This window comes from Schistocerca serialis, chromosome 1, assembly GCF_023864345.2.
Source record: "Schistocerca serialis cubense isolate TAMUIC-IGC-003099 chromosome 1, iqSchSeri2.2, whole genome shotgun sequence".
NCBI classification, from domain to species: Eukaryota; Metazoa; Arthropoda; class Insecta; order Orthoptera; family Acrididae; genus Schistocerca; species Schistocerca serialis.
In genome coordinates this window covers 274166824-274186318 of record NC_064638.1, presented here as the reverse complement: position 1 = coordinate 274186318, position 19495 = coordinate 274166824, and the positions used below count along the sequence as shown (strand labels likewise).

Genomic DNA, 19495 nt, shown 5'->3' with positions numbered 1-19495 from the left:
TTAATGACCGACAGCAGCCGCGTTTGCGTAGTGTTGTCAGTGCTGACAGACAAGCAACAGTGTTTGAAATAACGGCACAAATTAATGTTGGACGTACGATGAATGTATGCGTTAGGATAATGCGGTGAAATCTCGCATTAATAGGTATGGCAGAGGGCGACCGACATGAGTGCCTTTCCTAACAGCATTACCTCGCCTGCAAAGGCTCTCCTGGGGTCGTTATCATGTTGGTTAGACGGAGTCCCGATAGCAGTCGGTAAGAGCTAATGGTAGGTTTCGAGAGTGGTACAGAGCCCACGAATCCATGAATCCATGTTCTCAACAAGACACTGTGTGAGCTGGTGCTGACTCCACAATGGTGTTGTCTGACTTCACATGGAACGTACTGGTTCTTCTGGTCCAACTGAACCGATCGTTGACTGGAAATGGTTATGTTCGGCTGCATGGAGACCATTTGCTGCCATTCATGGACTTCATGTGGCCAAACAACGATGGGTTTTTTTATGGATGACGGGGCGCCAAGTCACCAGGCCATACAATCCTTCAAAGGTAGTTTGAAGAACATAATTTGGTCACACAGATCGCCCGACATGAATCCCATTGAACATTTATGGGACATAATCGAGAGGTCAGCTAGTGCACAAAATCCTGCGCCGACAACACTTTCCCAATTATGGGCGGCGATAGACGGAGTATGGCTCAATATTTCTGCAAGAGACTTCCAGTGACTTGTTGAGATCATGCCACACATGATGCACTACGACGGGCAAATGAAGGTCCGACACGGTATCAGGAGGTAACCCATGACTTTTTTCAGCTCAGTGTATGCTTCTTCCTCACAGTAGTTTATACAATTTTTTTATACTGATATGAATTACTACCTATTACACAGTTTTTATTTACAGTTATTGAACATAAAAAATCTAATCCTTTTAGTGCTTAAAATTTTCATCAACGGAATGTAAGCGCAATGGGAGAGATAGCGGAATTTGTATACTTAAAATCTTTATGTACTGTGTCACGAGATGTGGGCATAGGACACTGTCTGTGGTGATTCGTATGTTAGACAGGGGCGCAAAACGTGGCAGGCGCCCCGATGTCTCCCGAGAACATTGGGCTACTTGTCGAAACTAACTCTGAGCCTGTCATTCCTAGGCATCAGGTTTAAGACAACAACGCGATATTTCCATTTGCCTCAGAGAGTGCTATCCGCTTTGCTTTGAACGCTTCGTAGATAAGTATGTAACTGAATCTCAGTTTGAAAGAAAAATTTCAACAATGATAAATATGACAGAATGTAAGATTACGTAGAATTTACAGTTTATTGGAGCAAAAAACAGGTTGTGGTTATCTAATTCTTCCGTCACTTCCTTTCTCCCACTGGTGACACATCATCAGGCATGCGAGATAAGCATACAGTTTATAGAAGTAATGTAAGATTTAAGTTATTCCGCGAGTTTGCTGGAACGAGCCAGCTGATGTAGTATCGAGTTGATACGAAACTCTCCTAAATGTTCAAGAACGAGCACTGAGGGTATAGCAAACAAGGCACGAAAAGCATTGCATCCTTCAACAAAAATCAGTCAGCCAGTGTCAATGACCAGTTTAAATTAGAACGGAAAGATTATGAAACTGTACTTTAGAAGCCCAATACAGCGCGTTAGTGCAAGATATGATGTTCATACCTGCTACAGATGCTGGTTCATCTCTAAACTGCTGGTGCAGGATGAGGTTAAAAATGTGTATACAATGAAGACATATTTCAGCGGACGAAGAAGACATTTATGGCAGTTCCTCACAACGGACAATACCAGTTAATAGAACATGTGACAAGAACGCAGGAACAGTTAATATAGAAGGGAAAAAATACAACTGATATGCTTCACAGGGGGCATAATATATGCCAACGGAAGTTTGGATTACCTACAAGAATTGCTGAAAGAGATCGAATACTACTTACAGAATCGCTTTATTTTCATGAATGATAATCAGTGACGAGCGGAAAATGATGCATAACAGTAGAAACCAAAATGTCGACGCTGTAAGCAGCAAAACTGAAGAAGGCAATAAAGAAATTGAAGAATTTTGCTTTATCAGAACTATCAGATTAATGCAGGCTAAGAATGTTCGCTGCAGCTGAAAGGGTGCTACTGTTGTCTAATACTGACAGATGAGTAGATAGAGGAATGTCTGGAACAGTACGTTTGGAACAGACCATTGTGATACTGAAACGGCGTTATTGCGACCACGAGTAGAAATAACCGGAATTACAGAAAATATAGTGCTACAGGAGGATGTCAAAATTATATGAGCGAGTGAGTACAACTGAAAAGTATTAGGAAGAACAGGATTGGAAAAAATGTCAATGGAAAACCCTTTATAAGGAGAACTTGGACCTGACACATCACTTATAATTCAGAGTGGGAATCAGCAGTATGTGAGGAAAAATATTTTGATAGACAATGACTGGAATATCTGAATAAGTTAATCTAATATGTTCTCATGCGAAGATGAAAAAAGAGGTACAAGGTGGAAAGAAAGAATTCCATCGCGTTAATGAAGCAACATAGTTCTTTTGCGAAAAGGGTAAACAAAAATAAATGAACTTTAGCACGTGATGAGTCAATAGGTGCAGAAAATAGTTGGGCAGGAGTAAAAAAAAAAAATTAATTGAACACAAGGTTTGTTATGGGAACTTCCAGAGACATGAGATAATAGACAACTTAAAACGCATATCTGTGCTTCGCTACCGCCGTCTGCATTTCTTTACCGAAACAGTTTTCTTTTTTCCTTGAGCCAATCTGTTTTTTCCTTTCGTACATCAGTCTGCCACAGTCAAAGTTTCGGGGAATGCAACGTAGTTGGAAACTAAAGACCATTTACGTTGCAACGTTCTGATTTATAAGACGCAAAACAGAGATGGGTTTACCGAAAATAAAAGCTTTCGAAACATTTTTTCCAAACATCTAATTATTTTTCGTTGCCTGTTTCAATTTTCTCTTTCATAATTCTTTTGACAGGGTCACAGATTATTGCCGCAAGTGCTTTGGTTTCCCCGATACATGGAAATTCTTTGAAGCTAGTGGACAAAATGTTATGAATTTTTCATAAGACTTCACGAGAGCCAAAGTTAAAAGTGTTTCTCGAGCAGCGTAATAGCGGCGAATAAGAAGTTGTGCAGAATACAAGAACAGTAATCAGGAATACGGGCCACGTCTTGATCGCTTACCACGCTACGAAAGTGGGGGCCGTGAAGGAATTCAAATGGCATTTCTCGGAGCTAGGGATTGCGTTTCGCAAGCTACATCAATATTTCATACATTCTCGTTTTTCCTTCCTCTAATACTACCAATCTCCGGGCTGAAAGAAACTGATTGTGTCTCCGTTTCTGATTGATCGGCACTGCCTTTGCAGTGCCTTGATCGTTAGGGTAGCCGTTGTCCCTACTACGATATGTACTGCCTTCTAAACTGAAAGAGAGCTTTTGTGCACTTTCTTTTCCTGATCAATCCTGCTTTCACCCGAGGCGACCCTGGGACAACATTTATTAGTCCTTAGCAAAAGGGGTAATTTATTTGTTATAATCGCAATTAATAGATTATTCACTGTAACACGTTGGATGGTGTCTCAGCAACTTCATTGACATTCTAGACCACAATATCCAACCTTACACTGCGTTTACAAAAATCACACAGGCCATTTCTTAAATTAATTTCAGAAGTAAAATATACCTCCTACAAGGGAAGTGCTTTGTTAAACGTTTTTGCGTTCAGCCCTTCTTGCCTCCCAGACGAATGATGGAATAATTTTTAGGTTTAACCTTATGTTTACAACTGCTGTTAATATGGTAAATCGTTTTTTACTTTCTCCCGTTTCCTCCTCCGACACAAAGAATAGAAGTTGCAGAGGCGTTGTTAAAACCACAACTTGGCGTTTCATATTTCTACTTGTTTAACTAATCGAAAGGTGCAAATTCACTCATTTTTGCTTTAATTTTAAATAATAATGGGTGTTAAAAATGCCACAAACGAGAAGATCTCAATCGTGATCTGTTCTGATTTAGTTTCACCATATTAAGCTGTCGGCCTTCAGATCTGACGCCCTGTTATATGGGGAAATCACTAGTTTTAACACGGAAAACCCGATTCTGAGCCTAGTGTGTGATTAAGTAGCGGTTCCAAGGGTAATGGGTAGTTGCTGGAAATGGTAGGCGAAACATGATAAATGTTAGACGTAACGCTGGCGACTAGGACACGTCAGCGCATATCTAGATAAGTTAGGGCCATAGCACACAATTCTCATTCGTTCTACCTTACCACCTATAGATTAATGTGACGAATTTTCTGCACATTATAATTTTTTATCTTTGGAATCGTCCTGTTTTTCCATCCGTATATTACCGCATTGGCAAAAACTGCAAAATCTTCGTATTAATACAACCGTAAATATTTTGTCAATTAAAAAGAAACTGTTTCATTACTGGGACAAGTGGGGCAATATGATGAAAACGAACACATTTTCTATTCTCAAAAATTATAAGACAGTATGTTAATTGATCATTGTTATGCACTTCTTATTCAGTAGTATGTGCTGAAATGATTATTGTGTAACTCAATATCACTGTTTTTCATTAACAACAACGCCACTTAAATTTTCGTCCCTGGGTCTTTGAGCAGTTCTCGTGCCACCTTCTATGGGATTTCCAACAGTCTGTAGTATACCGTGTTCTGGAGGAGAGCTCATCATAAGCAAGTCGCTTTGAATATTTTTCTCGTTTTCTTCATTATCAATTAACACCTGTTTTTTTTTTATTTCCTTGCCTACCAGTTTAAAATCAAAAATATCTTGGCTCTGGTCTGACTTAATGGGAGAAGCGTTTGTCGAAGGTCCTGATTCTTCATTTTGCTCTGTCTGATTTTCGACAGTTTCTGCGAATTGATCTTTAGATGTTGTGGTCTGAGCAGGAGAATTTTCAATTTCGTCATGGTCCGTAACAAGAAGACGGTCTGCAGTTCCCGCCATAGAAAAATCATCTTCTCTAAACACAAGGGTTCTATGAGATTGAATCTCATATTTTTTAAACCATTAACCACAATGGCGATTATAGAAGTGCTCATGGATGATGCCGTCAACTTGCCAAATTTGTTTTTGGTGAGGGATTAACAAAAGTAAGACGCCAATAAATAAGGACTGTATATGTACAGCAAACAATAACTAAATATCTTAACTGTTACCCCCTAAAAGTTTACGTAGAGTCCGTTGAAATTTATAGCCCGTCTGTCAATGTACAAGACAAATATCTACCACGCACTGAACATCCGACAGCGGCTTCACTTAACAAGTTATCAGTGTCTCACAGCGTTCCAGTTGGTTCCAGTTAAAAATATTATCTATTCAGTCCCCTCTACAACTCATAGGAGATTTTAAGGGAAATTTTAGAGCACCCTGTAGCTTGTTTTCAAGACTGTCCATTCCGTTCAATTGAACGTCCAAGTCTTTCTATCTCTGATAGAATTACGTCATCACTAAATCTCGAAAACTTCATTTCTTCTCCCTTAACATATATTCACTTTCCATATTTCTTCTTAGTTCCTCCACAGATTGCTCAGTACACAGATTGAATTATATTGAGGATAGTCTGCAACATTGTCACACTTCATTCTTAACCACTGATTCACTCTATATCCTAAGAGAAATCATACGGTCAGTGTTTCCTCGCGTGTTATAGATTTCTCCAGAACCCAAACTGATCTTCGCTGAAGTCGACTTCTATCAGCTTTCCCATTATTTTGTAACTGTGTCAGTATTTTGCAACTATGCCTTATTAATCTGATAGTTCGGTGATATTCACATCTCTCAGCATATACCTTTCTTTGTATTTGGATTGAATCTAAGGGTATTTTGTCTGTCTTGTGTTTCTTTCATATCAAGTGGAATATTTCAATAATTCTGAGTGAATGTAGTCTACTACAGAGTTCTTTATTCGACTTACATTTTTGAATGCTCTATCAGTTTCTTCTCTTTCATCTACAACCTCTTCGTTTTTATTACAATGTCTTGAAGTCAGTTATCCTTGTACATCTCTTCAATATATTCCATCCACGTTCCTGTTTCCCCCTCGTCGCTTGGTTCTGGCTTGCATGTGATTACTTATTATGGACAGACTTGCTTCTCTTTTCTCCAAATGTCTCTTTAATTTTGCCATAAGCGCCACCTTTCTTCTCAGTAGGTATGTATGTTTCTAAATCTTTGATTTGTCCCCCAGTCACTCCTGCACAACCATTCTCATTCTGCATTTTCTACCAATCTTATTTTTTAGTCGTCTGTATTCCCTTTTGTCTGTTTCATATACTGAGTTTTTTATTTTCTCCCTTGGTCAGCTGCATTCGGTATCTCGCGTGTTGCACAAGGATTTCCACTGAGTCTTGCATTTTTGCCTATTTGATCCTCTGCTGCCGTCACTATCTGGACTCTCTCAAAAGTAACCATTCGTCTTACATTGTATTAATAGCTAGAAATTAATGTTCTCTTTGAAATCCTTACCAATATCCGGTACTGTCAATATATCCAGGTCTCATCCCCTTAATTTGCTGTCATTTTGCAGTTTCATATTATGCTCAGAGTCGACATCTGCCTCTGCAAATATTTTGAAGCGTAAAATTTGGCTTAGAAATCTCTTACTTACCATTGTGTAATATCTCTTAATCTTTTCGGAGCCGCGCGGGGTTGCCGTCCGAGGTTCGAGTCCACCCTCGGACAAGGGTGTGTCGTCCCTAGCGTAAGTTAGTTTAAGTTAGATTAAGTAGTGTGTAAGCTTAGGTACCGATGACCTCAGCAGTTTGCTCCCACAAGACCTTACCACAAATTTCCACTTTAATATTTTCGGTGTCTCCAGGATTCTTTCATACATACAATCTGCCTTCGTTATTTTTAAACCAAGAGCTAGCAATGATTAAATTGAGCCATGTGCAAATTTTGGTAAGGCGGTTTTGCTTTGCATTCCCATCCCCCAATCGGTGTTCTCGTGCTATTTTCCCTCCTCCTTCTTTTCCTAGTATCGAATTCCGGTCTCTCACTGCAATTAAATTTTCGTTTCCCTTAACTATCTGAATAATGTCTTTTATCCAATCGTATATTCTTCTGAGTCACATTTTCATTTACTCATTGTGATGCACGAGCGAAATGCATATTTGGAAGTCTTCGATATTGGTGGGTATCGATTACGTCATTTGTAAAAAAATAATAATAACTTTGTGTAAATTGATTTCCATGTAACCAGCATACTCTGTCAGCCACTGCTTTTATTTGACGCGATTGGTCCATTTTGGAGTCAGTTAATTAACAATAAAAATACATTCTCTAATTTCACAAAGTTACGAGGTCCGATCTGTCGCGAAATTAAAATAACAGTCCCAATCAGATGAAGTTTTGCGCAGATGTGTTGTTCAGTGTCTCCAGCATGTCCGTCGATCGGATTATGTCGCACTTTTCAGGTATGGGCGCACAAGTGAGCGCGTAAAGATGCCAAGAAATTCCTAGAACAATTGTGTGTTTCCCCTAATATGAAGCGCGCGCTGTCATTTGATTTCTTCTTGTTGAGTGATTCCGCCTGAATTCATGCAGCCCGTATACAGTAATGACACTGTCATGCGTGACAGAAAAGTGCGGTAATGGTACAGGAACTCTGAAGCACAACATATCGACGATCATTACGCAGAGGCCAGGGAAGGAAGGGCGTGTCAACCGATGATCTTCTTCAGCCAGTGATTCACGCAATTCGAGAAAATAGTCTACGAATGGCAAATCAGAACAAGAAAAGAGGAATGCTGTCATCAGGCGTTATCGTTCTTCATGACAATGTTCAATTGCACACTGCAGCTGCAAGAATGACTATCTCGTACCGTTTTATGTCGGAAGTGTTTGAGCAACGCACCACACAGCCCATTTCACCTCTTTGCTCACTTGAACCGGACAGCGTTTTGGCGCAGAGAACGAGCTGCAGACCAGCGTAGAGAATTGGCGGAAATCACAGGCGGCTGCCTTCTATGACGAGGGTATTGGAAAGTTGGAATCATGTTACGAGACATGTTTGAGTCGGAGCAGTGACTATGTAACGAAGTAGCTGGAAGGTGTAGCTAAATGTTGTAAATAAAACATTTTTGGTTTTTAATGTGGTCTCCATTTCGTAAACTAGCGGACATCGTAAAAAAATAGTCCTCGTAATCACAATAAGGTTCTCACTAAATTTTGTAATATTTACGAGATATCTTGTGTATAGGAAATTTATTATGTACACTCCTGGAAATTGAAATAAGAACACCGTGAATTCATTGTCCCAGGAAGGGGAAACTTTATTGACACATTCCTGGGGTCAGATACATCACATGATCACACTGACAGAACCACAGGCACATAGACACAGGCAACAGAGCATGCACAATGTCGGCACTAGTACAGTGTATATCCACCTTTCGCAGCAATGCAGGCTGCTATTATCCCATGGAGACGATCGTAGAGATGCTGGATGTAGTCCTGTGGAACGGCTTGCCATGCCATTTCCACCTGGCGCCTCAGTTGGACCAGCGTTCGTGCTGGACGTGCAGACCGCGTGAGACGACGCTTCATCCAGTCCCAAACATGCTCAATGCACGTTGGGTGGCACGGGATACATGCGGACGTGCATTGTCCTGTTGGAACAGCAAGTTCCCTTGCCGGTCTAGGAATGGTAGAACGATGGGTTCGATGACGGTTTGGATGTACCGTGCACTATTCAGTGTCCCCTCGACGATCACCAGTGGTGTACAGCCAGTGTAGGAGATCGCTCCCCACACCATGATGCCGGGTGTTGGCCCTGTGTGCCTCGGTCGTATGCAGTCCTGATTGTGGCGCTCACCTGCACGGCACCAAACACGCATACGACCATCATTGGCACCAAGGCAGAAGCGACTCTCATCGCTGAAGACGACACGTCTCCATTCGTCCCTCCATTCACGCCTGTCGCGACACCACTGGAGGCGGGCTGCACGATGTTGGGGCGTGAGCGGAAGACGGGCTAACGGTGTGCGGGACCGTAGGCCAGCTTCATGGAGACGATTGCGAATGGTCCTCGCCGATACCCCAGGAGCAACAGTGTCCCTAATTTGCTGGGAAGTGGTGGTGCGGTCCCCTACGGCACTGCGTAGGATCCTACGATCCTGGCGTGCATCCGTGCGTCGCTGCGGTCCGGTCCCGGGTCGACGGGCACGTGCACCTTCCGCCGACCACTGGCGACAACATCGATGTACTGTGGAGAACTCACGCCCCACGTGTTGAGCAATTCGGCGGTACGTCCACCCGGCCTCCCGCATGCCCACTATACGCCCTCGCTCAAAGTCCGTCAACTGCACATACGGTTCACGTCCACGCTGTCGCGGCATGCTACCAGTGTTAAAGACTGCGATGGAGCTCCGTATGCCACGGCAAACTGGCTGACACTGACGGCGGCGGTGCACAAATGCTGCGCAGCTAGCGCCATTCGACGGCCAACACCGCGCTTCCTGGTGTGTCCGCTGTGCCGTGCGTGTGATCATGGCTTGTACAGCCCTCTCGCAGTGTCCGGAGCAAGTATGGTGGGTCTGACACACCGGTGTCAATGTGTTCTTTTTTCCATTTCCAGGAGTGTATATTCTTAGACTCCTCGCTTACTATTTTAACGTGACTGTTCATCCTTGCGCTTGGCGGAAAGAGATGTGGTAGTGGTGTCTCTTGCGAAGTCGGATGTGAGAGACAAGTTTGCGCTGTTTCACTTCCATTGTGAAACAGTATGCTTGTTCGCTATGAAAAATTAAAAAGACAAAACTCATTGGAATTCTTATTTTTTGCAAGTAGCAGCTACCTTCAAAATGCAAATTAAATTTTTAAAGTAATGCTTCGTATAGGAAAACTTCTGACAACACTATTATACCTCGAAGAAGACAACGAAGTGAGCATAAAACCAGCTAAGTACCAGCTCTATAATTTATCGTTGCGGACAGGACTACTTTCAGTTTTACTTCTTCTTTATGTATATAAATTCAGCCTGCGTATGTTTGTGCTCGCAAAACTCGAAAGTAGGCGGTCGTTTGACTTGAAATTTAGTCACACCGTTGCATTCAAATACGTGCGTGTTTTTGTATACCAATTTTTCAAATATATATAATGTGAAAATAAAAATGTAACATATAATGGGGAAACACTGTTACCAACAATCCTGAAAAGTTCTGGAGCTAGTTACTTCAAACAGACTAGGCTACATATTGTAATACATATAATATATGAATATACGAGGACTATTGGGAAGCTAAAGAACGAGCGCTCGCGAAGTGGAAACCACGGTAAGAACCAAAACTGTTTTATTTGCAATAGTTAGCTACACCTTCCAGCTAGTCCTCTCCATAGGCGCCGCTCCAACCTAGATACCTACCGTAGCGTTGTACCAGCTTTCTAGTACCCTCGTCGTAGAAGGCAATCTCCTGTGTTTTTCCGACAATTTTCTGTGACGAATTGCAGCTCATTGCCTGTGTCAAAATGCTGTCGCGATAGACAGCGGTTCATTTGAACACAGATGAAAATCAGAGGGCGTCGAGAATTGTCATAAAGAAGGAAATGCGTAATAGTCACGTTACGCGCTGTTGCATGAAATCAGGTGAAACCTCCCGGCAGATACCCGTACTTGGTGGGAGAAACTGCTTTCTATGCATCTTTATGCGCTCACTGTGCGCTCAGAACCGAGAAGACCGACATGACGCTGTCTATGGGCACACTAGATACACTGCCAAACATATCTGTGCAAAGCTCCATCTGATTTTCACTCATTGTACCTTTTCACGACATATCGTTTCTTACTTTCTGAACTGGAGGTATATTGTTACCAAAAATCTCGGAACGTGCTTGATAGATTTACTTAAAATTATACACGATACTCTAAGGAAAATTCACCCAGATAGTAGGCTCTACATTTTTATTTGCAATTTCTCACCGTAGGGCTTAATAACACTGCTTGTATCCAGGGCTGAAGTACTGTCATTTGCAACAGTTCTATACAACGCGTCATCCGTAGTCCCTCGTTAGTCGTTGTATTGTACCAGGCCGTGAAATAAGGCAGTACCATTGTCGATCTTCACCAAGTTGGAAATGAGGGCAGTGATTCGCTTTTTGTTCGCAGGGAGTGTTAAGCCTACGGAAATTATTCGTCGAATGCAAGCGCAGTATGGTGAAAGCTGTTTATCACCAAACAGCATCTACGAATGGATTGAACGCTTCATACAGGGAAGAATTTCTCTGTGTTACGAGGAAAATGCGGGCAGGCCATCGATGTCAACAACTGAGGACAATTGGGAAGTTTCTGAGGTTATGGTGATGGAAAACAGACGAATCACAGAGGACGAAATCGCCAGTACTTTACATATCATTCATGGTTCAGCGTATTCCATCTTACACAATAGGTTAAATTCTCGGAAAGTGTGTGGAAGGTGGACACCGAAGGAACTGTCAGCGTAGCACAAGGCTCAAAGGATGGACATCTCTCGTAAACATGTGGTCCGTTATTGTCGCGAGGGAGATGGATTTTTAGAGCAAATCGTTACTATAGACAAAGCGTGGGTGCATCATCACGAACGAGAAAGTAAGGCTGCAGGCATGGTTTTGGAACACCCTTCATCTTCAGAAGTTAAGAAATTTAAACGTCAACCATCTGCTGGTAAGATTATGCTGACACTATTCTGGGACATGGAAGGTGTGGTATCCGTTCGTTTCACCCAGACAGGCGAAACTTGGAACAGTGAAAACTATTGTGACGTGTTGGGAACTAAACCCAAACCCGCAATCAGATCCAAACGTCGCAGAAAACTGCGAAAAGGTGTCATCCTGGAGCATGACAACGCTCGGTCACATTCTGCCAAACGGACGGCCGAAACAATAAAAGAGCTGGGATTCGAATTGCTGGAGCATCAACCATACAGTCCAGACCTGGCTCCAAGCGATTTCCATATGTTTGGACCACTGGAGGAAGCGCTCAGGGGAAGAAGATTTGCAGCCAATGCAGAAGTCATCAATGCTATGCAAAATTGGTTACAGGCCGAACCAAAAAACTTTTTTTCCGTTGGAATAAAAAAAACTGTCAAACGCTGGGCAAAGCGCGTTGAAGTGCAGGAATGTTATGCAGAAAAATAGTGTACGTTTCAGTTTTCTATCATTAGAATAAATATTACTTTTCTCAAAAGTGCCTATACTTTTTGACTCCCTCTCGTACATGTAATAATGTAATATATAAAGGGGAATAATTATAATAAAAACCCTCAAAATGTGCTTGACCGATAACTTCAAGTTTTTACACGTTACTCTAATAAATGATTGAAGGAACACAGGCTATATATTTATATGTATTACATAGATTTATTTAAAATATATAATAGTGAAATGTTGTTATTAAAAACTTCGAAAAGTTCTTCACCACTTTACTAAATATTATAAACGATACTCCACTAAATATTCAAACTACAGAATCTGAAATAGCATAAAAAAGGATCAGAGACAGAGAGAGGGTGTACAAAGAGATGAATAGAGGGGTGGGAGGAAGTTGTCATAGAGAGGGGAAAGGAGGAGATGGAAAGAGGAGGGCATGAGGAAATGGAGACAGAGGAGAAGGTGAAGATGGATGGAGACTGTGAGGAAGGTGATGGATGGGAGGGAGACAAAGACACAGAGATGAACAAAGAGAGGTGGAAGAGGCTATGGATAGAGAAAGGGGGGAGGAGAAGGAGATTAGGACATGGTTTCTCTTTTCTTTCATTTCCATTGAACCCTCTGACTACTAACGGGGCGTGTGTTTCTCAAAATTGGTTACATAGAACCAACTGGGATTTGTTGCATGTTATTGCTATGTATCAGCGTCCCACTGGTAAAGGGAAGCCTACTAATGGTTAGCAGAATATTCATAATTACAGATTGGCCTGTAGGTCGTGCTGTCCTCAGGTTTCATTGTTTTGAAAAATGGGCTGGCTTCGTACATTCTCGGACACATCGCGTCAACGACTTGCACCCACGAACTGTCGCTTACCACATCACAAACGAGGCCCTTATTGAGCACCAGTCATGTGAGTTACATACTTGGAGAGCTGCCCTGTCCACTGACGTGTGTGAATTTTCAGCCTGTCCTGTAGATTTCGCACTGTCGTCTTCTGAAACTCTGGAGTTACTTATGAAGAATCGTGTATCTGGCAGCCATCATCCCCAATACCACTGGATTACAAAACGGTGGAAAACATTTTTTTCACACTGTTACTTCTGACTAAAACATTAATTAAAATAACCACATATGAATGGTTTTAAAAATAAAATTGGTAGTCAAACGGTTAAGCAGTATCTCTTGTAAATAGCGTATCAAATCTTATTTGGAAGCGGAATCAATAATTGTGTAACGAGATTTCTCTCAGAATTAGGGCACAAGAAAGAGTCCTACGCAGCCAAGACTGTGTTTGATATTTCCCCACCCCCTTTACAAATACCGCAGCGGCTCCTTTGAGAGGGCGACTTAAAAATAATTGAAGACGGCCGGGTGCAGGTGGCGTGGCGTGGCTCGCGCCGCCTTTGAGCAGGCAACCCCGCGGCCAGTAATTTCTGGCCTGATTAACCCCGCGCGCTCTTGCTCGACACGGGCGCCCATGAATTTCGACGCGTTCCTCTCCCTTTCTTTTCCCTTTTTTGCACAAAAAGAGAGAGAGAACCGAGGAGGTGGGCGCCCTTCCTTTGAAAGAACCAGCAGTGCACTCCACTTGTAAAAGACCGCTGGCCTGCAACCAGGTTGATGTAAATATTTGATTGGTGTCAAGGGGGGCAAAATCCTCTTAGCGCGTAATGGGGCGTGGCTCCAGCTAGATAAGCCCTGGCTCATGTACTTCTTTTCCTTTTTTTCTTTTTTTCCTTTTATTCCTCCGCGGCGATGGAAGCCGTTTGAGAGAGCACTTCTGTGGGCCAACTTTCTGACCGCCGGAATTTCATTCAGTGGAAATAAACGCTGGCCCGAGAAAAAGACTGGACGGAGCAGATTAAGTAAGTCAGCACAAGAAGCCCCTGTCGGCTGCCGGACGCAAATAACTGGGTCGCATTGTGTTCAGCGGACAACGACTTTGAGGCGACAGGAGTCTAGAAATCTTGTTTCCGGAACTATGTGGCTCACATTCTTTCGTGTGGCACCAATTAAGCGACCTCAGGCAGGAATAAAGTTTGTTAAGTCTGGACCAAAGGAGAATTCCCAAGCACCTCATAGATATGCTGAAAAAGATCTAATGTTCCGTTTTCGAAACGTTTTTATAAAAACAAAATTATTGCTTTTAGAGAAATGTGATTGAACTCAGAAGTGATTTACTGCGTGACCGTAGCTGTTAAGAGGGTGGGGTCCTCATGTCACACATGTTTCCATATTCAACACATATAATGAGCAGTTTATGTTGTTACGGTTGGCACTTGAGAATGGCATAGCAGGTAAATCGCGATCCTGAATAGCACATTTACGGGGAGATTTCAAAAATCCAATTACATATTATTATGGCAGGCCAAGTAAGTTTTGAATGCTCCAATACGTTTCAAAGTGACAAAGATACATGACACTATTTTTAACGAAGTCACCGGTGAGAATAGTCTAAAAATCATTCACTTCCTCGACGACAGAAACCATCTGCTTGGTCGCGGAGCCGCTCAAGAACCGCTGTGTGGGTGTCTTGATTGTTGGAACATCTCTTTCCCCTAGAACGTTCTTTCAGCTTGCCGAAGAGATGCAAACCTCATGAAGCGAGGTTTGGGCTTACCGGTTAGCATCAGCCACGTTGTGTGTGGCCTTGGTCAAATTGTTGGCACCATTTTACTATGGCTTGACGTGACAATGCGTTTGGTCCATACACCGCCTGAATTCACGATGAATCTGTGTGTCATTTACAAGTTTTGCCGACAAGAATCGTACTGTCGGCTCTGCACCTAAACTTTGGAGGACGTTTCCACGTGCTGCGTCATTTCAATCGCACATTTGATGCACCCGTTATCCGTACCATACTAGAACCGTGTATGCAGTAAACCTGGAAATTTACTCTCATCTGAGAATGCGCCACTCTTGATGCACTTTTGAAGTCCCTACCTAGTAACATTCCTGGCGCAAAATATTGTCAGTTCCAAAATATTGTAGGGCTGTGCACAGAAGTAAACAGAAAAATAGATAAAACTTTTAATGTTTTTGTTTTGTTCCTCATTGGGACTGGAACGTGGACTTCTCGCTTATCGGAAGCGATTACCTCACAACTTTGGTTATCTGAGCACACTCCCCCGGATGACCCAAACTTCCATTTCACACACCAATATATTTCATCTCATGGATTATTAATTCATCTATTCATGATATGTGGCTGTGTAGGTAAATAAATTAATAATCTTTGAGAATAAATAGATAGGTCTGTGACATATCGGTCTGGGGAGCGTGGTCGGAGAGCCTAAGTGGCAAGGCGACCGCTCGCGATGAGCTGGAAATCCGGGCTTGAGAACCGGTCTGGCGCAAATTTGCATGTGTCACTTTAGGTCATACATTCATACCGAATTTCAGGAAAATATTTGGAAATTTAAGGCTTGCAGTAACGTCAGAGGCGACAACGGTCTTGAGTGGAATAGAGTGTATCTAGAAAATTGGTTACAACATGAACATTAAGAAAGGTAAAACAATGAACATGGAATGTAGTCGATATAAGTCAGGTGTTCCGCAGGGAACCACTTAGGAAATGAGACGCTGAAAGTTGTAGAGGACTTTTGCTGTTTGGGTAATAAGGTAACTGTCGACGATAGAATTAAAGTGGATAATCGAGATGGCTCTAAGCACTATGGGAGTTAACATCTGAGGTCATCAGTCCCCTAGACTTAGAACTACTTTCACCTAACTAACCTATGGACATCACACACATCCATGCCCGGGGCACTATTCGAACCTGCGACCGTAGCAGCAGTGCGGTTCCGGACTGAAGCGCCTAGAATCACTCGGCCACAGTGGCCGGCTTAAAGTGGACAAAAATGTAGTTGAATGAAAAGCCTTCCCAAAAACAAATATTATTTCATAATTTCAGTTATTTTTCTAGAAAATAGTATTAAATGCATTAAAAATAGTTAACTGAAGCGCCTAGAATCGCTCGGCCACAGTGGCCCCCTTAAAGTGGACAAAAATGTAGAATGAAAAGTCTTCCCGAAAACAAATATTATTTCATAATTTCAGTTATTTTTCTAGAAAATTGTATTAAATGCATTAAAAATAGTTAACGTTGTCGGCTATTTAAGAGAAGGTTCTGCGCCCGGTTCCCGATGACCACTCTTAATCCTTCTGAGATGGAAAGGCCCTGAACGGTGTCCACTTAGCGCTCTGACGGCAAATGAGAACCTGCTTAGTAAAATAACTAGCAAACTGATACACAAATTGCCGAAGTTACATGGAAGCGGGTTGTAGTGAAGTTGCGTGCTTATGGAATATCTTCTCACTTACGTGACTGGATTCGTGATTTCCTCCCAGAGAGGTCACAGTCCGGAGTAACTGATGGAAAGTCATCGAGTAAAACAGAAGTGATTTCTGTTGTTCTCCGAGGCGGTCTGTTGCTCCTCATCTTTGTAAACGATTTAGGAGACAATTTGAGCAGCCATCGTTGGTTATTTGCAGATGTTGGTGTCGTTTATCGACTATTAAAGTCATCAGAAGATCAAAACAAATTGCAAAACGATTTAGAAAAGATATCTATACGCTGCAAAAATTGGCATTTGACCCTAAATAATGATGTGTGAGGTCATCCACATGAGTGATAAAAGGAATCCGATAAACTTGGGTTAGACGATAAATCAGTCAAATCTAAAAGCCATAAAGTCACCTAAATACCTAGGAATTACAATTGTTGTTGTTGTTGTTGTGGTCTTCAGTCCTGAGACTGGTTTGATGCAGCTCTCCATGCTACTCTATCCTGTGCAAGCTTTTTCATCTCCCAGTACCTACTGCAACCTACATCCTTCTGAATCTGCTTAGTGTATTCATCTCTTGGTCTCCCCCTACGATTTTTACCCTCCACGCTGCCCTCCAATACTAAATTGGTGATCCCTTGATGCCTCAGAACATGTCCTACCAACCGATCCCTTCTTCTGGTCAAGTTGTGCCACAAACTTCTCTTCTCCCCAATCCTATTCAATACTTCCTCATTAGTTATGTGATCTACCCATCTAATCTTCAGCATTCTTCTGTAGCACCACATTTCGAAAGCTTCTATTCTCTTCTTGTCCAAACTATTTATCGTCCATGTTTCACTTCCATACATGGCCACACTCCATACGAATACTTTCAGAAATGACTTCCTGACACTTAAATCAATACTGGATGTTAACAAATTTCTCTTCTTCAGAAACGCTTTCCTTGCCATTGCCAGCCTACATTTTATATCCTCTCTACTTCGACCATCATCAGTTATTTTGCTCCCCAAATAGCAAAACTCCTTTACTACTTTAAGTGCCTCATTTCCTAATCTAATTCCGTCAGCATCACCCGACTTAATTAGACTACACTCCATTATCCTTGTTTTGCTTTTGTTGATGTTCATCTTATATCCTCCTTTCAAGACACTGTCCATTCCATTCAACTGCTCTTCCAAGTCCTTTGCTGTCTCTGACAGAATTACAATGTCATCGGCGAACCTCAAAGTTTTTATTTCTTCTCCATGAATTTTAATACCTACTCCGAATTTTTCTTTTGTTTCCTTTACTGCTTGCTCAATATACAGATTGAACAACATCGGGGAGAGGCTACAACCCTGTCTTACTCCCTTCCCAACCACTGCTTCCCTTTCATGTCCCTCGACTCTTATAACTGCCATCTGGTTTCTGTACAAATTGTAAATAGCCTTTCGCTCCCTGTATTTTACCCCTGCCACCTTTAGAATTTGAAAGAGAGTATTCCAGTCAACATTGTCAAAAGCTTTCTCTAAGTCTACAAATGCTAGAAACGTAGGTTTGCCTTTCCTTAATCTTTCTTCTAAGATAAGTTGTAAGGTCAGTATTGCCTCACGTGTTCCAGTGTTTCTACGGAATCCAAACTGATCTTCCCCGAGGTTGGCTTCTACTAGTTTTTCCATTCGTCTGTAAAGAATTCGTGTTAGTATTTTGCAGCTGTGACTTATTAAGCTGATAGTTCGGTAATTTTCACATCTGTCAACACCTGCTTTCTTTGGGATTGGAATTATTATATTCTTCTTGAAGTCTGAGGGTATTTCGCCTGTTTCATACATCTTGCTCACCAGATGGTAGAGTTTTGTCAGGACTGGCTCTCCCACGGCCGTCAGTAGTTCCAATGGAATATTGTCTACTCCGGGGGCCTTGTTTCGACTCAGGTCTTTCAGTGCTCTGTCAAATTCTTCACGCAGTATCGTATCTCCCATTTCATCTTCATCTACATCCTCTTCCATTTCCATAATATTGTCCTCAAGTACATCGCCCTTGTATAGACCCTCTATATACTCCTTCCACCTTTCTGCTTTCCCTTCTTTGCTTAGAACTGGGTTTCCATCTGAGCTCTTGATATTCATACAAGTCGTTCTCTTATCTCCAAAGGTCTCTTTAATTTTCCTGTAGGCGGTATCTATCTTACCCCTAGTGAGATAGGCCTCTACATCCTTACATTTGTCCTCTAGCCATCTCTGCTTAGCCATTTTGCACTTCCTGTCGATCTCATTTTTGAGACGTTTGTATTCCTTTTTGCCTGTTTCACTTACTGCATTTTTATATTTTCTCCTTTCATCAATTAAATTCAATATTTCTTCTGTTACCCAAGGATTTCTACTAGCCCTCGTCTTTTTACCTACTTGATCCTCTGCTGCCTTCACTACTTCATCCCTCAAAGCTACCCATTCTTCTTCTACTGTATTTATTTCCCCCATTCCTGTCAATTGCTCCCTTATGCTCTCCCTGAATCTCTGTACAACCTCTGGTTCTTTTAGTTTATCCAGGTCCCATCTCCTTAAATTCCCACCTTTTTGCAGTTTCTTCAGTTTTAATCTACAGGTCATAACCAATAGATTGTGGTCAGAGGCCACATCTGCCCCTGGAAATGTCTTACAATTTAAAACCTGGTTCCTAAATCTCTGTCTTACCATTATATAATCTATCTGATACCTTCTAATATCTCCAGGGTTCTTCCATGTATACAACCTTCTTTCATGATTCTTAAACCAAGTGTTAGTTATGATTATGTTGTGCTCTGTGCAAAATTCTACCAGGCGGCTTCCTCTTTCATTTCTGTCCCCCAATCCATATTCACCTACTATGTTTCCTTCTCTCCCTTTTCCTACACTCGAATTCCAGTCACCCATGACTATTAAATTTTCGTCTCCCTTCACAATCTGAATAATTTCTTTTATTTCATCATACATTTCTTCAATTTCTTTGTCATCTGCAGAGCTAGTTGGCATATAAACTTGTACTA

At 41.9% G+C, this 19495-nt stretch overlaps 1 protein-coding gene across 2 annotated transcripts in view; it reads right to left on the bottom strand.

The window, feature by feature from the left end:
* LOC126467915 (synaptic vesicular amine transporter) overlaps positions 1-19495 on the bottom strand; it is an 805596-nt gene that overhangs the window by 389402 nt on the left and 396699 nt on the right. The gene's annotated exons all lie outside the window — the stretch shown is intronic.